This window comes from Mauremys reevesii, linkage group 9 (genome assembly GCF_016161935.1).
Source record: "Mauremys reevesii isolate NIE-2019 linkage group 9, ASM1616193v1, whole genome shotgun sequence".
NCBI lineage: Eukaryota > Metazoa > Chordata > Testudines > Geoemydidae > Mauremys > Mauremys reevesii.
Genome location: NC_052631.1, coordinates 79,554,961 through 79,582,877, shown reverse-complemented (window position 1 = coordinate 79,582,877; position 27,917 = coordinate 79,554,961). Strand labels below are relative to the sequence as shown.

At 46.7% G+C, this 27,917-nt stretch overlaps 1 long non-coding RNA gene across 1 annotated transcript in view; it reads right to left on the bottom strand.

Annotated features, from left to right (window-relative positions):
- The window catches only part of LOC120371473, a 79,697-nt gene that overhangs the window by 5,798 nt on the left and 45,982 nt on the right, over nt 1-27,917 (bottom strand). Inside the window, exon 2 of the long non-coding RNA XR_005584386.1 lies at nt 26,004-26,075. This is a non-coding gene — a long non-coding RNA (uncharacterized LOC120371473). The remainder of the gene's footprint in view (nt 1-26,003; nt 26,076-27,917) is intronic.

Here is a 27,917-nt window from a genome sequence, read left to right as displayed (position 1 = left end):
AAGCACTTTTGGTGTACTGGCTATTGCAAGTGACACGAGTTTGATGGTCTCAGCTGAGATCTTTCTTTAACCCTTTTACTACTAGATCCCAGCTGCACCTGCTGTGCAGGCATTGTCATTTACGGGTACATTCCGCTGAAATCAAAGGAATGTTAATATACCTGACACATGCAAAAGCAATGCAGGTCTTGTGCCAGGACGTACCTGGAACATTCAGCAGCTGTCAAGCAGTTAATCACAGTGCAAAACCATACCAGACACACTCCACACCAAGTCCTAGAACTTGAATAATAGAGGTGCAGTGCGTGACACAGGTTCTGAGACAGAGAGCTCACAGGCCTTTTGGACAGCATTATGGAGGACTTTCTGGCACTATGTCTGCCTCTGGCCAGTGCAATCAGCCCTCACATTCATAAGCACAAAATGTGAAAACCCAGTTCCTCCCGAGGTCCCATTTCATTGTGGAATCATGGTGCTAAGGCCCTTTCCCGCTAAAATGGTGGAATTGCCAGGCTTCTTCTCTAAGGGAAGGAGAGAACTCTGCTTACAGAGGCATTGAAGCCAATAAAACTCTAGGGCATTGAACAGCCCAAGCTGTTCCAGATCCCACAAAACTGGAGATGCCCTTGTCTCTTCCTGTCTCTGACCCTCCCACATACACATGGGGCCTGATCCCCAAAGTTCAGATCTGGTTTCAAATAATCCCAAAGTTCAGGGGGTGTTTGTTTAAGATTAGGCCCATTTCCACTCCCAAGGGACTACAGACCCCTGCCCTTCAAACCCACCACTCCAAGGAAAGAGACGGCCATAGTCTTAGCAAACCCAGGAGAGTAAACTGCAAATCCCATCATCCCCTGGCTAATGTTCGAAATAGTGCTGTGCTACAGAAGGAAGGGAGAGAAGTTCTTAGTGTCTCCTGCACTGACGAGGCTTTGTACAAATTGTTGATAGACTGTATCCCCAACAACACCTCTTTCTCGCCCCGCCCCTCCACACAACGCCAAATAACCTGTCCAAGTCTCCCATGAAATGTAGTCTACACTAGGTTTCATTTCAAAGGCTTCTAGCCCTGAGCAAAGCACAAATAAATAAATAAAGTTAGAGGCCCCATCCTGTTCTCAGACACAGGGATGTAATCTGGACCCACAACGGCACTGAACACAACAGAGTGACTCTGGATTTACACAACTGTAACCCAGAGCAGAATCTGTCCCTCGCATCTCAATCTCCGCAATGTGCCAGGGAGCTTGCCTTTTTTTTTTTTTTTGCTTCCTTTAGTTAAGTTGTCTTAAAAGGGCAGCTAAATTCCTTGCAAGGGCTGACACTGTTCCACTCCTGAACAGGCTGATTGACATAGCTACCTCTCCCCAACGTGGAAACAGAAAGGAAGAGAGTAAGAAATGCTTGCAGAGAAGCACAGCCCAGGCCTGCAGCAGCTGCGGGGGTGTTGCTAAGAGGCAGGGGACAGATTTCAGGGGGCCCTGGTGCTGGTATGTTCTATTTATTTGTTTGTGGGGGTGAATGGAGAGGGGGGTTAATTCTCAGCTATGTCAGACAAAGTGCAACCTCTGGATGATCTGCCAACAAGCAATCCTTATAGCCATGCAGCTCGGAAGGGACCCCGGTTAATAATGCTATTAAGGGCAGAGCTCTTTGCCTTTGTTCGCCTGCCTTAGGGGCTGTGTTACTGCTGACGCCAAAGCACCTCCTCCACCCTCATTTCAAGTGTGCTAGGGAATCCCAAGGGACCCACCCCCCACACACACTATGCAAACCTCACAAGTAAATAAATATGCGTGGCAGTAAGAAGCAGGTCAGCCTTTTTTATGTAGTCTCCCTTTCCTTTGCTAGGTGCAAAATGTCTCCGCTTCCCCTCTGCCCCTCATCCCAGTGTGTGAAACAGAGGCCCTAAACTGAAGGAGCCCTGCTAACTCCGCCAGGCATTCAGAGAGAATCAGTGTTCTAGGGAATTTGCCATCATCTTCCTTTCCAGTCCCCACTGGCCAGTGTTCAGGAGGAAACCACCTTTTCACTCTGTCACCAGGTTTTGATTGCCTCATGGCCTTTAGTGAGCCCCCCATCACTATATCCTGAACTTCTAACCCATCCGCCCCCTGCTGCAGCAGCAAAAATACCTAAGTATTCATTAAAAAGAACTGAGGAGTCCTTGTGGCACCTTAGAGACTAACATTTATTTGGGCATAAGCTTTATTCATGCTACTTCTCCCTGAAAATCCAACCCTATCCCCTCTCTGTTTCTTCTGTCCCATATTATCACCTTTCCTAGAGCTTCACATGAACTGCCTGTGTCCTGGTGTTTTAAACCCTGCCTCAACTAACTGCCTTGAGATCTGACATCTCTGCACTTTGGCTGTTAGTGTTTGTACATACAGTGTTAACTTTTCTCTCCTTGCCCTTCTTGTTTGATTTACCTTCTGCCTCTCTCCTCTAATGTTAAGCAGTGGATTAACTGCTGCTCTCCCTCCCTTTCCCTTAAGTCCTTATCCTTCATCACTAATCTAGGAAACAAAACAGGCCAGGTAGTTTTCCATGGTAGCAGCCAAAATATTTGCTCTTCTATCAGCCTGCCTCTCCCACACCCCTCTCAGCGTCTTTCTACTCTCCGCTAGACCCAGCGGTCTGAAAACTTCCTAATCTTCTGAGCTGTCCTCACTAGTCAGCCAGACACTGTCTCCCTCAGATTCCACTGATCAACTTTGCTGCTCCCCCAGTAGCCAGTGCCATGTCAGCCCTGCAGTTTTCAGTTGTGAAGGGATACCCCCAGAAGGTCTGGAGGTTGAGTTCATCTGAATCTCCCACCCCTCAGAGAACAGCCCTTCTCATTTGCTTTCCTCTGCTGCTGGCGCATACTCATGGCATTTCAGCCATTTTGGTTCTGATTCTGGCTGGAATCCACAAAGTGCAGGCAAATGAAAAATAAAAACAAAAGAGCAATGTTTTCAATCTTCAGAAAAGCTTGGATTCAGTCTCAGGCAGGGCCAGTTTGCCCATCCTTCATTTTGTACCTTTCCTTCCTCGAAATATCTAGGCCTGAAGTTTCCCTGAACTGCTCTCAGATTCCTGGTCTCTGAAATCATCTCTATCAGCATGAGCTACTGCATCAGGCTGGCATCCAGTTCTCATGATGAATTTATCAACCCTCTATGTCATATCCTTAGCTTCTGCTCTCAGAAGGGCAGGGCCGCACAATCACTGTCCCGTTCACTCAGACCTTTTAAAAAAAAGAAATAGTTCTCCATAAAAACTCCTACTCCTGCTGCACCTCCACTCCAGGTACTCTTCATTCTCCATTTAATTCCCTCCACCCTCATGGCTTGTGTTGTGCAGCCCTGCCCCCTGAGTCACCCTCAGGGATATCCGATATCTCAGACCAGTGGGATGCCATCAAAGCAATTCATCCTTCCCTTCTGAAGAGAGGGAAAGGAGCAGCTGATAATTACAACACACCTTACTTTTTAAGACCATTCATTTTTCTAATCTAGACAGCAGCTCTCTGTGCTGACTGAAGGTGAGATAAACCTCGTCCACCCTACTGCGGATGGGTAACCCAATAGTAATCCAGGAATGACAAGTGTGTCAGCCAGAAATAAAAAATGAAGCCACTGTAGAACTCTGCCAGAGCCAGTTCCCAGGAAACATCTTCCACTCCAAACAGCAGCTATGAATGTGGAGGCCAACCTGGCTTAAGTCCTCCTGCAAATCCTCTTGATAACTGCATTATCCAGGCATTAAAGGCCTCTTCCTGAGAATGACTGAGCACTTGCAATTCCCCTTGCTCACTGCGTGTTGCATGCTCTCAGCAGCTCTCAGCATCAGGCCCTAGAAAACGTTTAGCTCTTTGAGAAACACCAAAGGAGAGTTTTAACAAAAGTGCTGAGACAACAAAATCTCTGCAATCCCTCTTTGAATGAGGATTGCTGAAATTCTGTCTTCTCCTGAACACTCTTGCCAAGGTTTCTGGATAGCAAAACTATTGTGGTGTTGAAAGGTGTTCAGCTGTGTTTGGGAGAAAATTCACAGATAGCAGAACTTTGCTGAACTCACCAGGAAGCTTCCTGTAGGCAAGAGAAAGAGACAACAAGAGAGCAAAATGTACCTGGAAGTTGTTCTTGGGATCTCCAAAATCTCATCTCTCTCTAGTGAAGGGCAATAGAGCCCCATGCAGGAAAGGCCATTTACAGTGCTTCTCAGACAGATGTATGTACAGACCCACGGGACTGGCTGATGTTAGCTATATCCATTCTGTCTAGCTTAAGAATGCTTGTGTGATTCTTATTTCAATCCCTGCATTACTTCATTACAACAACACTACATACAACTAATTTGGCCTCTCACATCTTGTTTTCTGCTGAGCTGTGTGTCCTCTCACCTGGCTCTGCAAAACAATGGACAAAAAGGAAATTTTGCAGCTAAAGTTTTGCCCATCCTTCCCCGTACTGAAGCCCAACCTCTCCATTATGCATCTATTGTTTTGAACATATCCCTGATGTGACAGCCCTGCCACCTTTCTGTCCAAACCTAGAGTGCCAATCTGGGTCTTCCTGGTCCTCTTCTGTCACTAGTCTTGTTAGAATCATAGAATAGAATCATAGAATATTAGGGTTGGAAGAGACCTCAGGAGGTCATCTAGTCCAACCCCCTGCTCAAAGCAGGACCAACACCAACTAAATCATCCCAGCCAGGGCTTTGTCAAGCCGGGCCTCAAAAACCTCTAAGGATGGAGATTCCACCACCTCCCTAGGTAACCCATTCCAGTGCTTCACCACCCTCCTAGTGAAATTGTGTTTCCTAATATCCAACTTAGACCTCCCCCACTGCAACTTGAGACCATTACTCCTTGTTCTGTTATCTCTCACCACTGAGAACAGCCACGCTCCATCCTCTTTGGAACTCCCCTTCATGTAGTTGAGGGCTGCTATCAAATCCCCCCTCACTCTTCTCTTCTGCATACTAAACAAGCCCAGTTCCCCCAACCTCTCCTTGTAGCCATGAAGGAGGAGATGGGAGGAGAACCAGAAGGTTCTATTCAGGGTTAAACAGCCTCTGCAGGAAAGACTGAAGCCTTCTATATTATGACTATTTAATTTCTATGATGGCAGTACCTACAGACCCCACCTGGGATCAGGGCCCCATTGTGCTAGGTGCTGTACAAACCCATAGCTAGTGACAGCCTCTGTCCTGAACAGACAATCATCTAACTCAGTGTTTCCCAAACTTGTTCCGCTGCTTGTGCAGGGAAAGCCTCTGGTGGGCTGGGCCGGTTTGTTTACCTGCTGCGTCCACAGGTTCGGCCGATCGCGGCTCCCAGTGGCCGCGGTTCTTTTGAGGGATGCACTGGCTGCCGCTTCCAGCAGCTCCCATTGGCCCGGAACAGTGAACCACGGCCAGTGGGAGCCGCGATCGGCCAAACCTGCGGACGTGGCAGGTAAACAAACCGGCTCGGCCCACCAGGGGCTTTCCCTGCACAAGCAGTGGAACAAGCTTGGGAACCACTGATCTAACTAGACAAAGGTTGGGAGAAAAGAAGCATTATCACCCCCATTTTACAGCAGGGGAGCCAAGGCACTGAACACTTGTGAGTAGTGTGCGGTTAAATCTCTCCTCCAGCACCTTGCACAAATGCGCAACATTCACTCTGGAGCAAGCGGCAGCTAGTGCCAAGCACAGTGAGATAATCACTCAGCGGGTTTCTGGGCCTGCACGCCATGCGAGTGGATGTTGACTGATTCTTAGGCCACCTGCCAGCATTGCATCAGCACCCAGAAAATGTGCTGGGTCTGTATTTATTTATTTTTTGGAAGCCAATCATCTACCTGCTTATGATCAGGCAGCCCAGGAACTCGGCATACTCTCCCATTACCATTGTATCAATCATAATGTCTGAGCCGCAGAGCGGGGGGGAGGGGGAGTGGGAAGGGGTGAGGGGTGGGTCATCGTGAAAAAATGATTCTGGCAGCTCACAGCTCCAACCCAACTTTTCAGCTCAGCTGCTCCTGCCAAAGCAGCGTTTCCAAAGCTGCAGCTCCCTGATAAAACCTAATACCATCTCCCACAAATTGTATTAAATAAACAGCAGCCGCAGATCAAGGTATATTCATCAAGGGCTTCCTCTTTTTTTATGAATGGCAGAAGACTCAGAGATGCTGTTTGCCAATAGTCTGTCAGCGGAGACTGCATTTAAAATCGATTTGGTAATTACAACTCTGCCTTGGAGTCACAAATCAAAAAGGAAACGTCAGCCCTTCGGGATGTTTTGGACCATTAGGGAGCTGGTAATTACGCACCCCAGCCAGGCATTAATTTACGGACAATGTGGAAATGCTGTAGTGCAAACTGGAGATGTAAGGAATTTCAAAGGTTAGGAGAGACATCAGTCCATTTACAACCACCTCGCTTAACATGGCTACAGTCTGATAGGAAATGCTAACTGGACTTAAAATTGCTATTGTGTAGGTTTACCTTTCCTCCCGACAGAGATCACTACATGTTGCTGGAGAGGGATAAAGAAAAAAACGGTATGACCTCTGTTTGTATAGGACCTTCAACATTTTGATCCAGCAAAGGGAACATATCCTTAATCCCACATGCCCTCCAGAGTGAATTCTGTCCAATGACTGTAAAAATAACCCTCCCTTTTCATGGGACAGATAACAGTTTATGGCTCCAGGACTTGGTTTAGAACCCTTTCTCATGCTATCACAGAACATACCCTTGGGCCGCCTACTGCCTTTCCATTTGTTCCCCTAGCCGGCTATCCTGGCTCCACCAATGTCTCATACCAGATGCTTTAGAGGAAAGAGAGCCATCCCATAATGCTCCTGGCCAATTGCTCCATGCTGTGACACAGGGAGCAAAGAGATTCCGCCTCAGCACCTCCAATCCGTCAACCTAAGCCCTGAAGCACAAGGTCTTGCTATCTTGTAACACTGATTTTGCTCACATGCAGTAGCTGCAAATGTTATTAATGGTCATAAAATTATCCAGTCCTTCAGAATATCCTGTTACACTATTTGTCTCACTGGCCTCCTGCAGGCTGGTCCCACAATCCCATGTGTCTGGCTCAGACTGTTCTTCAAAGTATCACATCTCTGTTAGGAGCACTGTGAAGATAGTTAAGCCCTGGGCACCTGGAGAGGGCTAAGGCTAGACTTTGGATTCTGAGGAAAGGGGAAACCACTGACCCTCCCGCTGGATGGCCAGCTTATGTTTTAAAGGCCTAAAAGAGGGCGGTGAGAAATGAGCTGTCCTACTGCCCCTGGCTGCACCTCTTTAAAGCGTGATTATGGGTAAGAAACATGACTATAAACATGGCACCTTATTACTCCCCATCTGGTTCTATGCCCTGTGTGTTAGCTTTGCTGACAGACACACACTTGTGTTCCTGTCAGAGCTGACAAGCCACCAGTGCATCTATGGAGAGTGAGCCTTGTTTGTGTTCCTTCCACTGAACCTCCAGCTACATTCTCACTACAGACTCTTTCTGCAACACCAGAAGTGGAGATGTCAGGGTCTTTCTCATGCCTTGCACACTGAGCAGCGTGGGGATCGAGGCTCACCATGGGCACTAATAGGGACATTTTTAGAAAGTCGCAGAGACGTCGCCTGCAAGTTCTGAACTCCTCCCTCCTCTAGTCTTCCCTCTGTGCTGCTTAGCTCCTCTTACAGTTTCCCCAGGCCTCCAAGCCAGTTATTCACACCATGCTTGAGTCCAGCTGGCTCTGGCCACTAGACAGAGGAAGACACTGGAAGAAATATGATGGCAACTGGGCAAAGAAGAATGGATAATTCAAGCAGGATTCAAATTAATCACTTCAAAAATTCTAAGTACAATAATGTTTAACTGCTTCCCAATTTAGGGCTCTTTGGGGTTTATTATGCTGGTGATTCTGGGACTGCAGTTGCCTCAATAGTTCAGCCAACAAACAAACGTGTTTGGGAAACAAGCGATCATGGTTCTGGGCTGCTAGCTACCAGCACCAGAGACTTCCTCTTGTAAATAATGAACTCAGTAAGTGTCTCACTGCAGTCTGTTAAACAGATGCATCCAGGCTGCTGACTGGAAGAAGATCCATGATAACTGGAGCTTGGGAGATGCCGTCACTGCTAATAGATTGATTAAATATAAACCTCATTCCAGGGGAATGTGTATGAGAGAGGGCCGCTAAGTCAATGAATAAATAACTCTCCTGCTTAACTAGAGAGAAGTTTAATGAGGACAGAACTTGAGAAGAGGTGTCTTTATTTCAGTGGAGGTGTATTTATTACAGGTGTGATTTTCACCATAACCACAGGGCAGGGCCTGCAAAATTAAACATGAGTGGGTCATATCTCTCTGGTCCCAATATTTGGTGGCTGTGATTGTAAGATGTCGTTTACTCATGTTGGGGCACAGAGGCTGATGTCTAACTAAAGACTCTCTGAACCCCCTTCCTGACTGGTCTAATGTCACAGTCTTGAGCCTGCAATACGTCCTCCCTCCCCTGGATACAATAGGACACAGTGCGGGGTGGGACAACTGGAGGCACTAACCTCTCCTCATAGTGGAGACAGACCAGCCCTCCTGAGTGTAGGACCCTGAATCAAAGCCCAGTGAAGTCAATGGGAATCTTGCTATTGTCTTCATTGATTTAGGCCAGGGTATCAGAGCAGAACATAAGCAGCAACAGCAAGTGATGTCAATCACCCCAAAACTGAGCTGGGTGCTGGAAGGGAAGGAACAGTCATCAAAAATGGATCTCTTCGTGATTAGAACAGTGCGGCCTCCCAAGAGCGCACAGCCCACACCTTAGGATCAAAAAAATCAGAGAAGGGAAAGACCTAGTATGACAGGTCACTCGTCTCCTATGCCCTGGGGCTAGTGCAGGATGGTTCCCTGCAATACAGTGTTTTGTCTAACCTGGATTTAAAGGACCCAGATGATGATATTTCCCCTTGGAGGCTATTTTTGCACATCTCAGCGGCAGGAAGCTTTTCTTTGTTTTCAGCCTAAATGTTTTCTCATCCCATTCCACTAAGTAATTCCTCTCCCTCCTTAGCGCTTACACCCTTTCAATACTATAGATGGTTATCATATTGCCCCTTCCCCCGAAGCTGTCATTTGGCCAAGCTAGACATATTTAGCTCTTTAAATCTTTCCTCATAAGTCAGTCCTTCACTGCCTGATGGATGAATGCCCCCATTACCTCATCACTGCAAAACAACAGGCCACCCACGTGATGACCTGACCTCAAGGATCACGTTCAGCATGTGGCCTACAAGGGACTCGTTCTCCATAGCTACATATTAATTGCAGAGTGGCTGCACTCTGGTTGCACATTAATTGCAATGTACTCGGCACCAGTCGAGCTACATACTGCAGAGCAGCACCCTCCATCCAGGGTCTCAGGCTTTGCCATGTGTCCTGAACGAACTCTCAGGCTTCTGAGGTCTTTTGCTGCCCTGTTTGCCTCACACAGGAAGCATCACCCATTGAAAAGCCGCCCTGAGCAAAAGCTCTGCCTGCAGGATCTGTTCAGTTAAATGTCATTTTGGAAAATGCCATGCATTTCACAGTAAAAGAACTGAGTTATTTTCTATCACGGACATGTCAACGCTTGGCATTTCCCGTTGCTTTCCTCAAGTCCCCCAGACAAAACCTAAAATACATATAAATATATATTGGAAATGGAGACGTCTTTATTACAAGCCTTGCTCTGGATGGCAATTTCTGCATTTGCTTTAAATACATCCGTTTAAAGTGACAGGCAGAGACCCACTCAAGCCTACATCAAGGAGGCAACAAAGGCAGTGATCACCTCTTTCTCTTTTTTCCCCTCAGCCCTTGTACGACTCATATCATAAAAAGGGCTGAAATTAACTTTAAAAAATGGCAAAAATACAAGAGCTGACAGGAGGTTGTGTGTGCGTCAGAAGGAGCAGGAATTTGGCACCCAGGGGGTGTGGGGGAGAGCAGGGGTGATAGAAGGGAACCAGGGTTCTGAGAAATAAGATTGTCTAACATTTCTCTTATGCCAATCTGAGATTCCTGGAGGAAGGGTGGAACGGAGAGACTACGAGAGGAGAAAACAAGGATATTAAAATGTTCAATCAGAAGTTACTGACAAACTGTCAGGTTTATGGACTATGCACAGAACAAAGGTTTACATTTGCAAATCAATAAAAATAAATGAGGAGGGGAGATGCATGAATATTTTAACATAAATCTACATAAACCCTCACCCTGAAAATGCCTGTAAATGTGTCATCTGCTGACTGGAGTCCTGTCACTAATGCCAGAGCAGGTGGCAGAGGCTGGAGAGATTCCCCTCAACCAGCTAGAGATGGCACCACATGCTGGGGAGCGGTGGATCATGGTGCCCATGATCAGGCCACCCAAGCTGGGTCCCCTTTTTCTAATGCAGTCCCTGTGCCTCAATTGCTGCAGCAGGTCAGGCAGAGTGATGCAAACTGGCTGGGGAGCAAGTGAGTGGTTAAAGAAGGAAGATATTGTGCAAGCCACGCCATGTTGATTTCACAGGGCTGCCTCTTGTTTCAAGCTCTGGGGACCCCACTAGGTGAAGGGCTCAACAGAGCTCTCCCTAAACGAGAGGGTGGAACAGGAGATTACGCTTTTGTGGAGACATCTTCTGTAAAGCCAGAAGCCAGTTCTTTTTATGTATGTATAACCAATCAATTGCTGCATACGGCATATATATTGGAGCACTCTGTAAAATAACCCAATGCTGTCACCAGAGTGATTTTGGAAGCTATTCACTCTGAGGCTGAAGGGAAATACATATGCAAATAGGACAATTTGGGTTGTTTTTTTCTATATTGTTGCCACGTGAATTTTAAATTTCTCTTCAGGGCAATTCCTGGTACTCTAAACAGGGGAAATGACCCCAGGAGCCACAATCTGTCCTTCCCCATAGGCGTTTCCAAACTGCTCATCATCTTCATAATCATAAGGCTTAGTACTTATATCACACACAAACTTCACAATACGATATGAACTGTAACTAGTAGAACTTGTCAGGAAACAATTTCTGTCCCCTGGTGCCAAATATCAGAGGGGTAGCCATGTTAGTCTTTATCCACAAAAACAACGAGGAGTCTGGTGGAACCTTAAAGACCAACAGATTTATTTGGGCATAAACTGTCATGGGTAAAGTGGGTTTTTTTACCCACGAAAGCTTATGCCCAAATAAATCTGTTAGTCTTTAAGGTGCCACGAGAGTCCTCGCTGTTTCTGTCCCATGTTTCTGTCCCATTTACCATTTTTTTATCCTAAATGGGGACAAAGTCAAAATCTCAAAATATTTCACAAAATGACGTTGGAAACATCAAAACGACCTTATTGAAATGTTTCCTCTAGAGAATGTTGAAATGGTATAGCCTAAGGTCAAAACAAAATGAGAGAGTCGCATGGAAATGAGAAAATTGAAATGACTTATTTTGAATCATTTAGAAAGTTTTCTGTTGAAAATTGTTGAAATCGACACATTCCCACAAAACATTTCAATTTCAACAAAACAGCATTTTCAGTTCCATTGAAAAACATTTGACAGCTCTATTAACTATTTAATTCTAACAACTCCCCTATGAGTACTGTTAGCCCTATCTTACAGCGAGGAAGTTGAGGTAGAGGTGCTTTCTTTCCTTCTTTCTTCAGGTGAGCAATCACTATGGTATCTAGGTGCAGTTAAGTGATGCAAGAATCATAGTAAGAGCTGGGATTACATTTTAGGGGCACCTGGCTGTCAGCCCTGCGCTTCTTCCATTGCATAATGCTGCTGCACCAGCAGATTCTTAAAGCGGAGATAGGCCATTAGATGTGTGGCTAAGATGAAAGTAGAGATGGGAGGATCCAGACAGAGACAGACATGTGCCCCTGAAGTGCAATGGCATGATCACAGTATGGCAATGGTGCTTCATTAGCCCAGAGAGGTCACAAGGGGATGCTTGCAATGGGTAGAGTGAGCTCCCATGTCAGCCACCCCACTCAGTGTGGAAATCTTGAGGGGGCAGTTTCTGTGGCTGGATGCACCCCACCTGCTTCACACCTTCGCTTCATAAGAACCTCACTTTTCCTTAGGTAACATCCACATCAGGGAATCACCAGCCACTGGGCCTGCTAGCGGGGGGATACTCAAAGCGTTTCTTCACCCTCACTCCCATGCTGTACTTTTTAGTTTGATGGGGAGGGGGTGGGATCTGATCCCTGCATTCATCTCTTGTTGCCATGCCTTCTTTTTGGCACAACATGTATGGAATAATCCTGACTGCCCAGCTGAGCTTGCAATGGGAAGGGTAAAATGGAAGGTCACTGAAGTCCAGATCTCCAATGATGAGTCTCATTACATCTATGGAGGAGGTAATGCTCCATGCACTACTGTACCTCCTGCATTCCCAGCTAATTACTTGCTTTTTCTCTCCCTTTTCTTCTGCCTTAATTGGGACAAAGACATCTGGCAGAGATTTATTTGTGCAGGCATCCATCTTTAACATATAGACACATTCTGTTTACTAGGGGAGTTAAAAGGAAAACTCCCCTGAGGATGGAAACCATGAACAAACATCTCTCAAAAGCTGTTAAACCATCACATTTTTGGGCCTTCACCACGGCATATGCCAGGCATGTTCCCCTTCTACGTGAGGGCTGCATGAGGGCCATCATCCTCCCATTAGAGCTGGAGAGGTAGGAAACAGAAAGCTCATTGGAATGCACCGTAGGCCACAACTGCAGAGCAGATGGGCAAGGTGGCTGCTCTGAGAAAGGCTGTTTTATATACTGAGAGGGGAGACAGAACCGGGACAGGCCTCTCCTGGCACTTGCACTTTGCCTTGTGTGTTCGGTTTGCAGCGTAGTGCACATCTGGATGGCATTCTCGATCCAAACCTTGCCAACCCCTCAGCCCCACATCCAGACGGACATGGGTAACGAACACACACAGTCTCACCCTACACACACTCAGTCATACATATGAATATTGCTGTATGCACAGAAACCACTACCGCTCTGGTTTATGCTCTCCTGACTTTTGTCTCCATCCCCCTTGCCCAGGACTGAATAACTGCCAAACCTACTGAAATTAGGAGCATATTGGATTCCAAGGAACAAGACATGGGGTGCTGCTCAACTTCCTTCTTTGCTTAGCTTGGACAAAGCTGATTGGAATATGTGGGTAGTGGTGGGGAATATTTCCATGACCAGCCACGCTGAATCTGCCAGACATTTGTGAACTGCCTGGAGAAAGAGCAGAAATCCCAGAGAATTTGCCCTGATGACTCCCATCCCAGTGCCCTCAGCAGGAGCCCAGATGCCCCGACTGGTGGTATCCTTGTCCTGGTTCCAAAGCTTTTCTCTAGAAACATCATAATGTGCAGCTTTGCTGTAAACCCCCCTGAGGACTCGGGTGCTGCTCTCAGGGATGATTACAGGTTTGTGGTTGGGAGGGCTGGTTTTGTGCTCACACCTCCTAAGACACTAGTGAGAAGGCTGCTCCCTGTTCAGGCCCAAGAGCAGGGAGGAAAATATCACAATGTCATCTCCCATGCGGAAACACAAAAACCCTGGGGAAGTACAGACAGTGGGAGAGTGGGACTCTTTACACAGCAGGAGGATTCTTAGCTGTGAAATGGATGGGGAAATATCCCACTGATTGGCTGATATTCCTATTCAGAGTTCCTGTTATGAATGTCCACCAGTAAAATGCTCTAATTTCTGTTTCTCAGACCTTCCCCTATGTTGGTGCCATTCTCTGATGCTTATAGAGGCAACTCCCTCTCTGTAAGTCCCTTAAGAGTATGGGAGATGGAGGAGATGACTTGGAATTGGCCTTCCTCTTGAAGCATTGTTACTGGTCTGACTGTAAGTGATGGGATGACACTGGGATGCCAAGGGGATGGGAGCCCTAGAAATGAAAACAGCTAGTGATAGAAGGATAGGGAGCGTGCTGGGATCTAACCCCTTCAGTTCTTGCATGTCTCCTCCTGACTCTAGCTTCTTATCTTACCAGTGATGGCCTCACTGCCTCTTTGGTCTCCTTCTTCCATCCCCATCTTTCCACCATCTACCATGCTGCCCCCATGAATGGCTTCTCAAACCCAGTCTGCCAAGTCCCAGCCTTTTCCATTTGCATCCCTACTAACGATCCACTTCTCCTGTGAGACATCCTGCCCCTGACCTCCCAGCAGTGGTAGTCAGCTTCCTTTTCCCCCACATTGTAACTGACAGGGGAGTAAAAGAGAAGAATGAACGGAGATTCTCAAAACCCACCCCCAAACCATTGTGGGCTAACCCTTCCTCTGGGTGTCACAGTGCAACCTGCCTTATTTGTGTCTGACTTTAGATTATATAAAAAGCCTTTGGGACAGGGACAATCATAATTGTACCTTTACATCATTGAGAATATTATCACTAATAAATAGTAATCAATTAATAAATACAGCTGTCCCTCCTTCTAAGTAATACTGGTCAGCACTAGAAATGTTTGGCTAATTGGTAGCAAATCATTTATCAGACAACTTTAACCTCTCTTCCTGTTCATGAATTGCCCAGGAACTACTTACAATTTTCTTGACTGTAATTGTTATTCTAAATTATTCATCAAATATTTCCAATAAATAGTTCCTGGGCCAGATCGCTCTTTAAATGTGCTGTTTCCGTAGACATTCCTGCCAGTGAACATGTTTGCTAGAGTATTTCTGGAAAGTGAGCTCAAAAGTGACACAAAACACAATTTGCAGGCAACGTTCACAGAGCCCTTTTAGAGGTGATTCCCCAGCTCTACTTAGCTCTTATGCGCTGCTTTCTATTTTATTTAATGAACCTTCACAGCAGCCCATGGAGCAGGTAAGTATCCTCCCCATTGTTATGGCTGGGGAAAATGAGGCAGGGAAGCAACGTGTCTGACCCAAGGTCACAAACACAATCAGCAAGCTGGCATTAAAATTCAGGGCTTCCTGATTCCCAGGCATGTCTTCAACCACTGAGCCACCTCTCTCTACAAGAACTCACTCTTCCAGACAATAGAAAAAGCCACCTCTCCACTAAAGCCACCTCTCCTTCCACTCACACACTAACAAATATATACGTGCACATCCCGTTATGTGTCTCTTTTCTCACGCCAGCTCTTAGGATGTGAATTCAAGGCTGCCCAGCGCTATCAGTCCAACAGGTTAGTGGAGAGAGGGGCACCCAAGCCACAGAGAGGTCACAAGGAACAGCTTAGCCCACTTCTGAGCAAAGAAACCAGGAGAGGCTTTATGCACCGTGCAATTAAAGAGCAACACTCTGTGTTTCCCAGCCCAGCCCAGATCTACAGGCCAAATCCCTCAGACTGGGAGACAGAAAAGACCATCTGTCAGTCACTCACCAGAGCTCTGCTGCTCTAGTAAAGCTGTGCTAGTGTAATTCATTCCTTGTGGGGTCCCTGAGAGGTGGTTTAACCGCTTGTCATTCTAAGAGGGATGTGGTGTCATTTGTACATGGCAACGTTGGTACCTTCCATGGTGATTGCCCACCACAGAACTCATCTAACCAGCTTTTTTTAAAGACCAATAATTTTGAGAATGAACCTTCATTTGCCCAGTAAGTGTCTTATATTCCTGTACAGCATCATCTGTCTCAATTCAGCTGCAAGTGCCAACGGGCAGAGACCTTATTTTTCTCAACATAGTATTCCCTACAAAGCATTCTGAGGGCATTAAACAAATGACAGCGCTGACTTGTATCCAGGCACAGGAAATAGAGCACTGGCTCAGGAGTCAGGAGACCTGGGGAGCTGTTGTTGAACATTGGGCAAGTCACTTGCTCATGTATACCCGTTTCTCCTGTTCCCCTTTGTCTGTTTAGGCAGAGAAGCTCTTTGCGGAGGGGCAGTCTCACCATGTGTTTGTACAGTGCCTAGCGTACTGAAGGCCTGGGACATCTAGTTGCTACTGTGTTACCAACACTACAACAATTAACAACAATAACGTCACTTTCCCCTGAAGGAATGTTGGAAAGTGGGGGTACGTCTACACTACGGGACTATTCCGAATTTGCATAAACCGGTTTTGTAAAACAGATTTTATAAAATGGAGAGATGCACCTTTCCTTCACAGCCTACCCACTGGGACTGGGCACACAAGCTCCAAGCCAAAACACCTGGGTTCAAACTAAGGTTGGGTTCAGCCATCACCTTGCTATTTCATTGCTGGGCCCTGACACAGCTCTACTGATGAACCCTCAACCTGGCCTGCATCCTCTTGTGCTAAAGATATATTCTACTTCAGCCACAGAAATTATTCTGGGGAAGTCATTTCATGCCTTTGTTCTGGATTGCCCTGGAAGAGCCATAGCATGATCACAATGATCTGTTTTAGCCTTTTGGTGAATCTATTATGTCCTGGTTTCCCTCACATATGATTCAGCTACACAGCAGCATGCTTTTGCTTTTGCATGATAGCAGGGATGGTTATCAGCCATATTGTACCATCTACCATACCATAAATTGGTAATAAGATGATTGTGGCTACCAGTCCTTTTGCACTGTTCCATTTGCTGCTGTCATAAGTGCCCCTGGCTGCTCTTAGCCAGGGTGCAAAATTCAATGGGAATGACTCCCTGAGTCAATCCCTCCTTTTTGGTATCTAAAAATAGAATCGGTCCTGCCTAGAATATGGGCAAGTGTACTAGAGAACCACTGTATCATAGAACCAAAGAGCACAGCTGCTCTGTGTCAGATCCTGCAGAAATGATGAGCTGTATTCTATTCACAGGGGGTGCTCCTGCAACAACCCCACCTGTTGATTCCGTTCTTCCCTCAGCCTTCCTGGGCTACCGTAGCATTGTCCCCCCACTTGTGTGATGAAGTAATAAAGAATGCAGGAATAAGACACAGTGATTTGTTAGTGAGATATGAGTGGAAGGCAGCCTCCAGCTGCTATGATAGTCCAGACAGGACAGTAAGGAGTGTGTAGGAGAGGAGCCCAGCATCCCTCTGCTAGTTCAGGGGCACTTGAATCTTTTCTTTACACATGAAGGGTGGGGGCTGATGGAGCTCAGCCCCCTGTTTCTATGACGATGATGGTTATCAGCCATATTGCACCATCTACCATGAAAAATTAGGACCAGGCGCCCTTGATCGACCTAACAGATGCTGGTCATCATGGTTACCAGTCCTTTTGCACTGCCCCATGTGCCAATAGGCTGATGACGAGGACGGATACCAGTCGTATTGTACCATCAGTCAGCCATAGCGTGGGGGGAGCAAGGATGTTGGTGTTGAGTGCTGCACCATCGCGTCTATCTGCAGCATTCATTAAAGATAGGGTGACATGTAAAAGAGTCAAGAGAGGATTGTTTTCCCTTTCACTTCTGGGGGTGGGTGGGGGTGCGTAAATTGCGAGCTATGCCCTGACCCACTGCAGACACTGTTTTGACCCTAGAAGCATTTGGAGCTCAGCCAAGAATGCAAATGCTTTTCAGAGACTGCAGGAACTGTGGGATAGCTTGAGTCCTCCAGTCCATGGCGTCCATTTGATTCTTTGGCTTTCCGTTACGCTTGTCACGCAGCAGTGTGCTGAGTCCTGCTATGGCATCTGTCTGGAGATATTTAAAAAATGATTTTGAATGTCGTCTTCTGTAACGGAGCGCTGATAGAACAGATTTGCCTGCCCTTACAGCGATCACTGATTAACTACATCACCACCCGTGCTGATCAGAGCTCCACGCTGGGTAAACAGGAAATATTCAAAAGTTCGCGGGGCTTTTCCTGTCTACCTGGCCACTGCATCCGAGTTCAGAATGCTGTCCAGAGCGGTCACTGGTGCACTGTGGGATACCGCCCGGAGGCCAATACCGTCGATCAGCGTCCACACTAACCCTAATCCGATATGGTAATATCGATACTAGCGTTACTCCTCTCGTTAGGGAGGAGTACAGAAACCGGTTTAAAGAGCCATTAAAATCGATATAAGGTGCCTCCTAGTGTGGACGGTTGTGGCGTTAAATCGGTTTTACGCTCCTAAAACCGGTTTAAACGCGTAGTGTAGACCAGGCCTGGGAAATGACCTCATTTCCTGATGCACGGCAGTAAAACAGTCAATGGAGAGATGCACCTTTCCTTCACAGCCTACCCACTGGGACTGGGCACACAAGCTCCAAGCCAAAACACCTGGGTTCAAACTAAGGTTGGGTTCAGCCATCACCTTGCTATTTCATTGCTGGGCCCTGACACAGCTCTACTGATGAACCCTCAACCTGGCCTGCATCCTCTTGTGCTAAAGATATATTCTACTTCAGCCACAGAAATTATTCTGGGGAAGTCCTATGGCCTGTGTTCTGTGGGAAGTCAGACTAGATGATCACAATGATCTCTTCTGGTCTTAAAATTGGTGAATCTATTATCTCCTGGTTTCCCTACATACAGCTCCCCCAATCCAATTCTGTCCTGATGTGTAGCACCCCCATAATCCAATCCTGCCTTTCATCCAATCCTGGCTCGGATGATGCACCTCTCAGTCCTGACCTGCAACGCTCCTTGCTCCCCCACTCCTCGGGCTCCTCTGGACTAGCAAATGTCATTGCTAGTGGGAGGGGGGGACCTTTCCTTTTACTTTGTGGACCTCGTGGATTAAGAACCATTTTACCAGTTCATGCAAAGAGCATGCAGGTGACCATTGGCCTTTCTAGTGATCGTAATAAAGAAATATCAGGGGGTAGCCATGTTAGTCTGTATCCACAAAAACAACAAGGAGTCGGGTGGCACTTTAAAGACTATGGGCATAAGTTTTTGTGGGTGAAAAACCATGCATTTGAAGAAGTGGTTTTTTTACCCACAAAAGCTTATGCCCAAATAAATCTGTTAGTCTTTAAGGTGCCACCAGACTCCTTGTTGTTTTAATCAAGAAATAATAGATCATTAATTATTAGTGATTTCCATCTTCAAAGCATTGTATAAAAATTAACTGATTGATCTTCACAGTGTCCCTGGAGGTGAGTCCCAATAATTATCCTTCCATTGTACAGAGGGGAATCTAAGGCATAGCTTCAGACTGCTACAGCATAGAAAGATCTAAGAATCTCAGGTGACACTTCATCACTCCCCCAGCCCCAGAAAGGAACTATCATTCCAGGCAGCATGCACACAAGAATGGCACCAACCCTGTTCAAGTAGCTGCATTCTGGTTTCCGGAAGCTTGCTATGCCCGTGTGTGCATGTCCATATGTATGCGCGAGCGTGGGGCACAGTGTTAATGAAGACAAGGTGGGAACGTCAGCAGGAGTCTGAGTGCTGACCTTGTCTGCTCCTCAGATAATATATCTCAGAGACCCAGTTCAGGTTTCCTGGCTCCAGTGCTGCTATTTAAAATTTATGGTTTGAGAAAGTTCTTATTGCCCGAATCCCTCGACCTATCGCCTTTTCAACCTTGTGTTTATCGAGATGCAAGTTCCTCCCGCTCCCCGTCCTTTGTTTTCTGCTCTCTACAATCTCAGAGGCTTGGTTTTGCTGCTGACAAACCTGACACTCGGTTCCAGCTGATGGTGAAAATGGCAGTATCCCTCCCCAATTCCTCCTGCCCCTTATTCTGCACCTTCTTTTCCTTTTCTCTGAAAGGGGGAGAATGCTGTTGTTTGGCTGTTTGCCCGCTTTAAGCCTTTGCTGCCGTCTCTCTCCTCTGCTCCCAGATTTGCACGTATTGTCTTCTGAGGATGGGTAACCTGGATATCTGTACATTTCAAGTTGCCACGGTGACAGGAAATTGACAGTGACCCTGGGGATGGGAGTTGGACTTGCATCCTGTGTCGGTCGCCTGAAAAGCGCATCATTGATCAATTTCAAAGGCCTTCCCAGGCCGTCAGCTTTAATAATGAGGCACAGTGCACTGAGAGACACAGACAGAGTGTCCCCAGTGTCCCAGGCTTGGGGGTGGGGGGAAGAAAAGAGGAGGCGGTGTTTATTTGAGGTTTTTTACTGTTGGGAAAAGGTATACCTTCATTTATTTTTAAATACATTTTCTGCCACACAGATTTTTGTCACCTGTTAGGAAAAAAAGTCCACTGGAGGGAGTGGGGATCTTCCAGGCTCATAATAGCAGGACCCAGGGCAGGGCAGTCTGTCAGGGAGTCAGTTAGGGATAGGACTGAGGGAAAGAACCCAGGCCTGGAGCACTACAGTGCAGAAGATGAAGGAGGAGTGAGGATGCTGGACCCACTCCAGTGCAAGGTGAATGATGCAAGAAATAAAAACTTACAGACAGCAGCACAGAAACGCCATCTGACCATTGCTTATGTCACCCTTATGCTGCTCCCCTGTGTGTTCGTTGGACACCATGTTGTTAGGCACCTTTGTGTCCATCAGAGAAGATTGGACAATGAGTACGTCAACCTAACTGGAAAAATAAAATCAATCCAAAACTTGTCCCTAAATTCTCTGCCCTTGTGGGTTCTGTAGAGAGCAGAAAGTCTCAGAGTATCACCAGAGAGATTCTTCCCATGGTATTCCCAGCTCCGCCAAATCCAGGGAGCACTGGACCGCTCAGGAGAAACCCTGGTCTGAGAGCTCCCTGACTGAGGAGGGCAATATGTTTATCTGAATTGACCTGCCAAACCTTGAGAAGTTCCCCACTGCCTGGCTAAATGCAAAGCAAAGTTGAAGAGAAGGGGGGAAAAAAAACCAACAACAAAAAAACCCACACCCCCCACAACAGCTGCTGTGAAGGGTGTGATGTTTTCCTCTTAATATTGAAGCAGAAAAGGACGAGATCCATAATGATAAGCCTGAAAGGGAGACACCACTGTTATCTTGGATATTTATTCCCCAGCTGGCCTCACAAAAGCCCTTCACAGAGCGAACACTCCAGATCTCTCTCGACCAGTTATTAAAATCTGATAAAACTCCACTCCAGTTAATTCCATCAGCAGAAAGCTGCAGACAGATGTACAAAAGGCTGTCCCTCTTGGCTCGCTCGTGTCTGCTCATTTATTTATTTCCAATGTATCCTTCAGCTGCACAACAAGAAAGCTGGGTTTGAAAGTGGCACAGAAGTGAGATTTGTCACGGCAGCTGAGACAGCTCCAGACTTTGTTACATGCGCTGGAAGATGTGGGCGCTCATACCTCGCTAGTAGAACTGCATGGATAACTGATGTTTCAGTTTGCTAGGAGTTCCAAAAATATCTAAAATATCTAATATCTTCGGTTCAGGCTGAAACAAAGTCTGAAAATCAGAAAAAATTCATTTCAGTTCAAACTGTTTTGTTTGACCTGGAACAAAAGGGAAAGGAAGAGCTACATTCACCAAACCATGAGCACTAACTTGGGATGCGGGAGACCCAGGTTTAATTCCCCTGCCTAGCTCAGGGACTTAGGGCAGGTCTCTCACATCCCTAGTCACTGGACTAAAGGTTAGGTGGGAGGCGGCTATCTCCAGCTCCTCCTCAGTTTAGAAATCCTATTTTGAATTTAGCCTGAAAAATCCAAACGTTTTATGTTGGAAATGTCAAAACAGTTTGTTTCAATGTTTCTGAATTGTTTTCTTTTTTCATTTCAACCAGAACAATTTGTCAGAATCAACAGGTATTTGTGAAATGGTTCAGTCAACCCAAATCCTCATTTATCAGTGAAAAAAATGTTTTGCCCAGCTCTGCTCATTAACACCTAGCGACGCATCATCCTATCCTTTAGGGGTTCTGCCATCACTCCATAGGTGAGTGGCTCAGCGCCCACTTCTCTTGCCAGGGTTACTTCCCAGGTCTGGAATGTCTGGCAGACCACCAGACCCATTTCTAAACAAGCAATACCAAATACTACTCCGCTGGAAATGTTTCGTACTTTAAGAATAGTCAGCATTTCTATAGGACTAAACACACATACACCTCATACTGTCTCACACATTCATTCATACAGACATCCCCCCTCTCTCTCACTGCTCATTCCGAGATATGAACAGAGAGAAAAACAGTTTTAATAGCAGCTTTGCAAGTATTTTTAATATTTGATTTAGCTTTTAGCCTGCATTTTATTATGGTTGAATAATTGCTGTTTATAGATATAGATTATGTTTGTGATTTCAATGTCTGGGTGGCACCCCATGTGTTTTGGCTTGAAAAGAGGCACTTTCTGTATTCAATTAAATGTCTCCTTATTATGTTATTATTGTTCAATGGTTTGTTGTCCATTTCAGAATCCAGCATTAAATCCCGCTACTAGGCTGTGTTGTGAGGAGGAGGCAGAGGATATATGAGCCTGTGTAATAATTTAAAAAAAAATTGGCCCTAAATCCCCTGCCCTTTTATATTTTGTGGTTTTGTCCTGCACAGTAAATACCAATTCTCCTTGTGGTGTTACCAGCCCTGCCAAATTCAGGAAGTGCCACACAGCTCATGAGAAAATCACACAGAGCACTTCCTAGTGGTTGGAACACATAAATCAAATCACCCTCCATAGGTCCCTCTTCCATTTCCCCCTCTCGCTCCAACCACATCTTGCTCAACAAAGACCTGATCTTGGGCACTGGCAGTTGCACTGCGGGAGCCCACCAGCACCTCCACCATATAAACTTCAGATGCAGCGTTCAAACACTAAACAGCCGCCTTCCCCTTCTGATTATTAAACCAGTGCCCAAGACAGCGAGCGACTGATTACCAGGGGTGTTTGAGAAAGGGGGAAATGAGAGATGAGTCTATCAGGGACTAAGTTAAAAATCAATCTCCAGCCACTGACTCGAGAAAGCAGCTGTCCTTCCACTCTAGAGAAGTCTAGTGCCAGGCATCCGTTTGCTGGCATATTGCGCCTGTTAAAGCCGCTCATTTTAGCTTCGCCCACCAACATGGGCTGTGCAAAACCAATAAAACCAGATTGCTGTAAAAATTTCAGACCCGGGAAGTGGGAAAAACATATGGGGAGCGATTCAGATAAGAGAACACAAAATAAAAAAATCCCACAACCCACCCCTGGCCAGAGCTGTGCATATGGGCCACTGATGCTAGGCATTGGAGGGGGGATGCAGGCAGGAGCTGGGGAACAGATGGGTGCTGTGCTCAGAGGTGGGGGAGGCTTTGGCAGAGGCAGTAGGCATATGGGTGCCCAAATGGGACTGAGAAGACTAGCAGCAACCTGGGCGAGCGGGAGCCAAGAGCTTTGCAATCAAGGATTGCGTAGCGCAGGGAAGGAAAATCACCTCCTCTGCTGCCTGGCCAGAGCCAGGGCCGGGCTTAGGGTGACCAGACAGCAAGTGTGAAAAATCGGGACGGGGGTGGGGGGTAATAGGAACCTATATAAGAAAAAGATCCCAAAATCGGGACTGTCCCTATAAAATCAGGACATCTGGTCACTCTAGCCGGGCTTAAGCAAACCCAAGCAAAGTGGGGGGCGGGGAGAGGAAGCAGGCGCCTTGCGCTTGCCTGGATGGAAATGACAATTGGGAAAGTCATTGCCACCATCTAATTGCCTAAATGGCCCCGTTTGCTGCTCTGCCGTCTGAACTCTCAGTCGCTCACTTCCCACCCCTCACAGTTATTGATGTTTTTATTGCCTCCCTCGCAGTGAGACCAGCTGTCATGAAATCCAGCTTCCTACCAGCTGGGATCTTAATTAGGTCAATTAATTAAGATCATTATGCCACCTTCTCTTCAGGCCTGTGCAGGGAGGGCTTGGTGTGAGTGTGGGGGGGAGGGGCTGGCACTGCACACATTGCCTCATGTGGTAGCTGGGGAGGGGGCATGGAGCCCTATGCCAGGGACCCCAAGTCCCAGTAGTAGCGTGTCAGATGAATAGCTCACTTCTCAGCCTTTAAACCAGAGCTGAACGGGCTTGTTTTGGCACCAGGCTGGCTGGTGGAAGGGGTTTTTTTTAGTCCCAGCTGGCTTGCTGTCTGAGCATGTCAGCCTGCCAGCTCTCTTCACTGAGACCAGACTCAAAGCCTAGCTCAGCACAGGTGCAGGGCAGCGGCAAAGAGACTGCAGGCCTAGCTCTGCTCTCACTCACACCAGTGTGACCCCAGGAAAGCCTGTGGGGTGACACCAGCTTGTGTTCAGAACCAGGCCTCGGAGATGTTGCAACAGGCTTAGGCACTGTCGCATGAAAAAGGGGCTGAGATGCAGATGGGGGTCCAGCAGTGCGGCTCAGACACTGCCCCGCCCAGAGCGGGAATGGGTAGATATTCCCTGATGCAAGCAAGTGGGGAGTAAGTATGTCTTCCTCCATGGATAGAGAAGAGAGGGGTGGAAACATGCCTACACCAAAGGGATGGACACTGCAGCAGAGCTGGAACTGAAGGGAGAATGTGGTGGTTGGTATAGGAAAGACCCTTCTCCTCAAGAGAGCAATAAACTGCAGAGAACAGTAGGGGTAAAGTGTCCCACTTGTTGAACAGGCATCAGATACTTCAGCGATGAGGGATGGGTGACTGTCCTGGCTTGTGAAATCAGGGACTCACCCATGAAACCCCAGGGAACCATGGCCATGAAAAACATTATACAGAAAGCTTTTTCTAGAAAGCTGTCACCACAGAGGCTGGTGGTGGATGGGAGGGTGACATAACCTGGACTTGTCTGCACATGGCCTTTCAAGGTTTCACTTGACCTGAGTGGCTTTGACTAGCGTCATGAATGATGCCAGGCCTACTGCAAGGTAGTGAGGTCAATGCCACCCTCCTGGATTTCCTGACTTCTACTCCCAACACGTTTGTTTGACCTCCTCAAACTATGACCAAGGAAATGATTTTCTCCCCCACTCCCTTATGAAAACCTCAGGGCGTTTGTCATGCACGCTGTATAATTATAGCCCTCCCTCCGCTTTACCACCAACAGCTTGTGCTTTTACGGCCCTCTTTTAAAGTTTTAATACAGAGCCCTGTCTCTAAGGCACTAGCCAAAAAACTCATTTCACCCCTGCTGAGAAATAACTTCCTGGTACAAATGCAGCCGAGTCGGTAACACCTCACCCACAAAACTGGCACAGTTGAAGTGCTGCCACTTCATTTAGGGGAAGGGAAGGGAGCTGTTAATCTGCAGGATTCACCTCTACAAGAGATTACTGAGTCACTCAATTTAGTGGGATTTAAAGCAGACTCTGGCTGGATGAACTGAGTATAAAGAGCTACAGTTAGAGATAGCAGGTTAGCTGAAAATGACATGATTTCAGATCCCATTACCTTTAACACGACAATCAGCCCAAATGACCCTCTAAAGCAGGGCTCTACTTCAGGTTAATAGGCAAAGCAATCCCAGTGCTGGAGATCCAGGTTTAGGAGGGGACACAGAATGCCAGAAGGTTGTAGCTGAGTGACTGGGTAACAAGGGCCCACACACAGTAAAAATAACCCATTGGGGCTGACCTGAGGCCCAATCTGAACATCTGCACAAGGAATATGTGGTGTTGGTGTCTCTCCACTACATTCCCTCAGTCACGCCCCTCCATTCCCTTCCTTCCACAGAATTCAAGTGAACAGAAAAAAGAAGTTAAGCTTAAAAATGACCCCAGGTGTGAGATGTGTTAGTCTGTGGAATAATCTCCCCAAGGAAGTGATGGAGTGGCTTTTACTTGGGATCTGTTAAACTAGGTTGGACAAAGCACTAGATTAACTAAATGGGAACAATCCTGACTTGCCTGGGACTAGTGAAACAATCAGACTTCTCCATCTCTAGCTTCCGTAACTGACTCAAAGTGAAGTCATTTTCTTGGGATCCCAGCTTCCCTCTGATTTACTCACTGAGCAGATATAATACACATTTAGAAACCCCATTGACAGGTAATTGCCAGCAGACTCCTGAACAGACTAGAGCAGTGGTTCTCCGCTTGCGGCCCAATCAACACACAGCTGCAGCCCATGTGACATCCTTGGGGCCATACAGGTAGCATTGGATGTGGCCCACATGACATATTGCAGGCCGCATATGCCTGCAATAGGTTGAGAACCACTGGACTACAGTGTAGTTCTAGGAAAAGAAAGACTTGCTGGCAGCAAATGCAGGGACACAATATGGCAAACCTGTGGCAGTCATTCCACATGTACCTTCCTGAAGAGGATGAAATCCTGGAGGACATCTCATCAAGTGCCTTTTGTAGCACAGAGTTTCCTTTAATTCTATTAAAAACAAAGATGAACAAAAAAAAAAGGAAATTAAATATAAAACCTGCCCATTTAAATAGTTTTAAAACGTTGTTGCTAAAACTGACTGAGGCCAGGAAATTGAGGGACAGCTTCTCAGCTATGTAACTTGGCACTGAAATCAGTGGAACTCTGCTGATTTACTCCAGCTCCTGGAGATGACCCTGAATGCTAAGGCACCAGCTCCTCCCATAATCCTTCAGTGTGCTGCACACTGCACTAGGTCTCTCTGCTGTGGGTAGCCTGAGGGAAGGACAGAAGCCTGTGCCATTCTTGGATTTCCCATCTTCGCCTCACACCTGTTAACATGATTTCAAGGGGGAATTTTGGGGAAGTGGGGTTGTCGTATTTAACACAATTGCTGCCATCATGGGTTGCGGTGCTTGGAGCGAGATCAGGGTGACCTGGCCCTCTCTCAGGAGTGATAGTTTATCTATACTGATACCTTCCCTCAGTGGTGGCTTAATGCAAATCAAAATCCAGATTTCAGGATTAGGAGAGAAACAGAAAGGTCAGCCTGGATCAATGGTGATTAGCTGAAAAGAACCTAAAGAGGCCTATTGTTTGCTCTGCATTAATGATTCCGCCATTGAGCCAGGATTGTCTCTGAACCACTTGAGAAATGAAAGGACAAACACACAGAGGAGGAGGAGATTAAAGCTTTGAATCTACACCTGCAAGCATGCGAATGTCACTCTCTCTGGCTCTGAGTATTGTGGCCACAGGCCAGTAGGTGGATTCTGCTGTGCTGCACCTGTGGAACGGGCTATGCTAAAGGGCACTGCATTGCTGGACCTTTGGGCCATGATTGGCAATACTGCCGCTTGCCACATTTGGCTCTTACCTTCTTATTCAGAGGAGATTCCCGGGATAGACTTACTTTCTTGTTGCTGCACTGCACAGCACAGACCATGCCTTCCTTAGCCCCATTCTATCTGGACTCAACTCTGCTCCTCAAGGTGTGGTCTAGAGCTCCCTGACAGACACCCCAAAAGTCCCCACTTCTGAGGTGACCCCAGTCAGAAGCATCCCCTTCAAACTGTCACAGAGACGGGAGAGGAGCTGCTTAGGTTGGACCCCCAGAGCAAAGGAAAAAATAGATTGAACACCAGCAAACATTTGTTGATGGTGAGATCAATTTGCCTGGGGGAGAATCTCCCAAAGGAAGGGGTGGAAACCCCTTCATTTGAGTCATTTAGAACCAGACTGTAAAAAATCCTGGCTAGAAACTTCCTGACTGTAGGGCAGGGACTATATCTTCCTGAATGTGGGCAGACAGTGCCTAGCACTATCAGAATACATATAATTAATAATGAGAACATGCTGCAAAGAGACTCCTGGATGGGAGGAACCAGATGAGACCTGGGAGGCACTTCCCAGTTTAACGCCATGATCGACTGGCAGTTAGGGCTGCATGGACAGTTTTTATCTTTTCTGCATGTTCAGGTGGCAAAGCCACAGCAAACACAATCTTTCCTAGAGCTACCCCCGCATGTGCAGATGAGGATAACGTCTACCCTGAGGATCAGGTGAAAGCTTGGCACTTAGGTTAGTCTTTAATACTTTCTGTTCTGGATCTTTGATTTTTCATTCTAACCTATCCCAACCCAGCTGTGTTACCGCCCTCCAACCCCATTCCAGCTCTCCAATAAGGGCTTCATTTGGACTGAAAATGATATTTTCAGCATGTTAATTAAATGCTAAGTGGTGATTAGAAACGTATTTACCAGGGTCTAACAACTATGTAACAAGTGATGTCTTATTACACCTCCATTCCATGGGAGTTAGACCTGCAGAAAGATTGTTCTAATAAGCAAT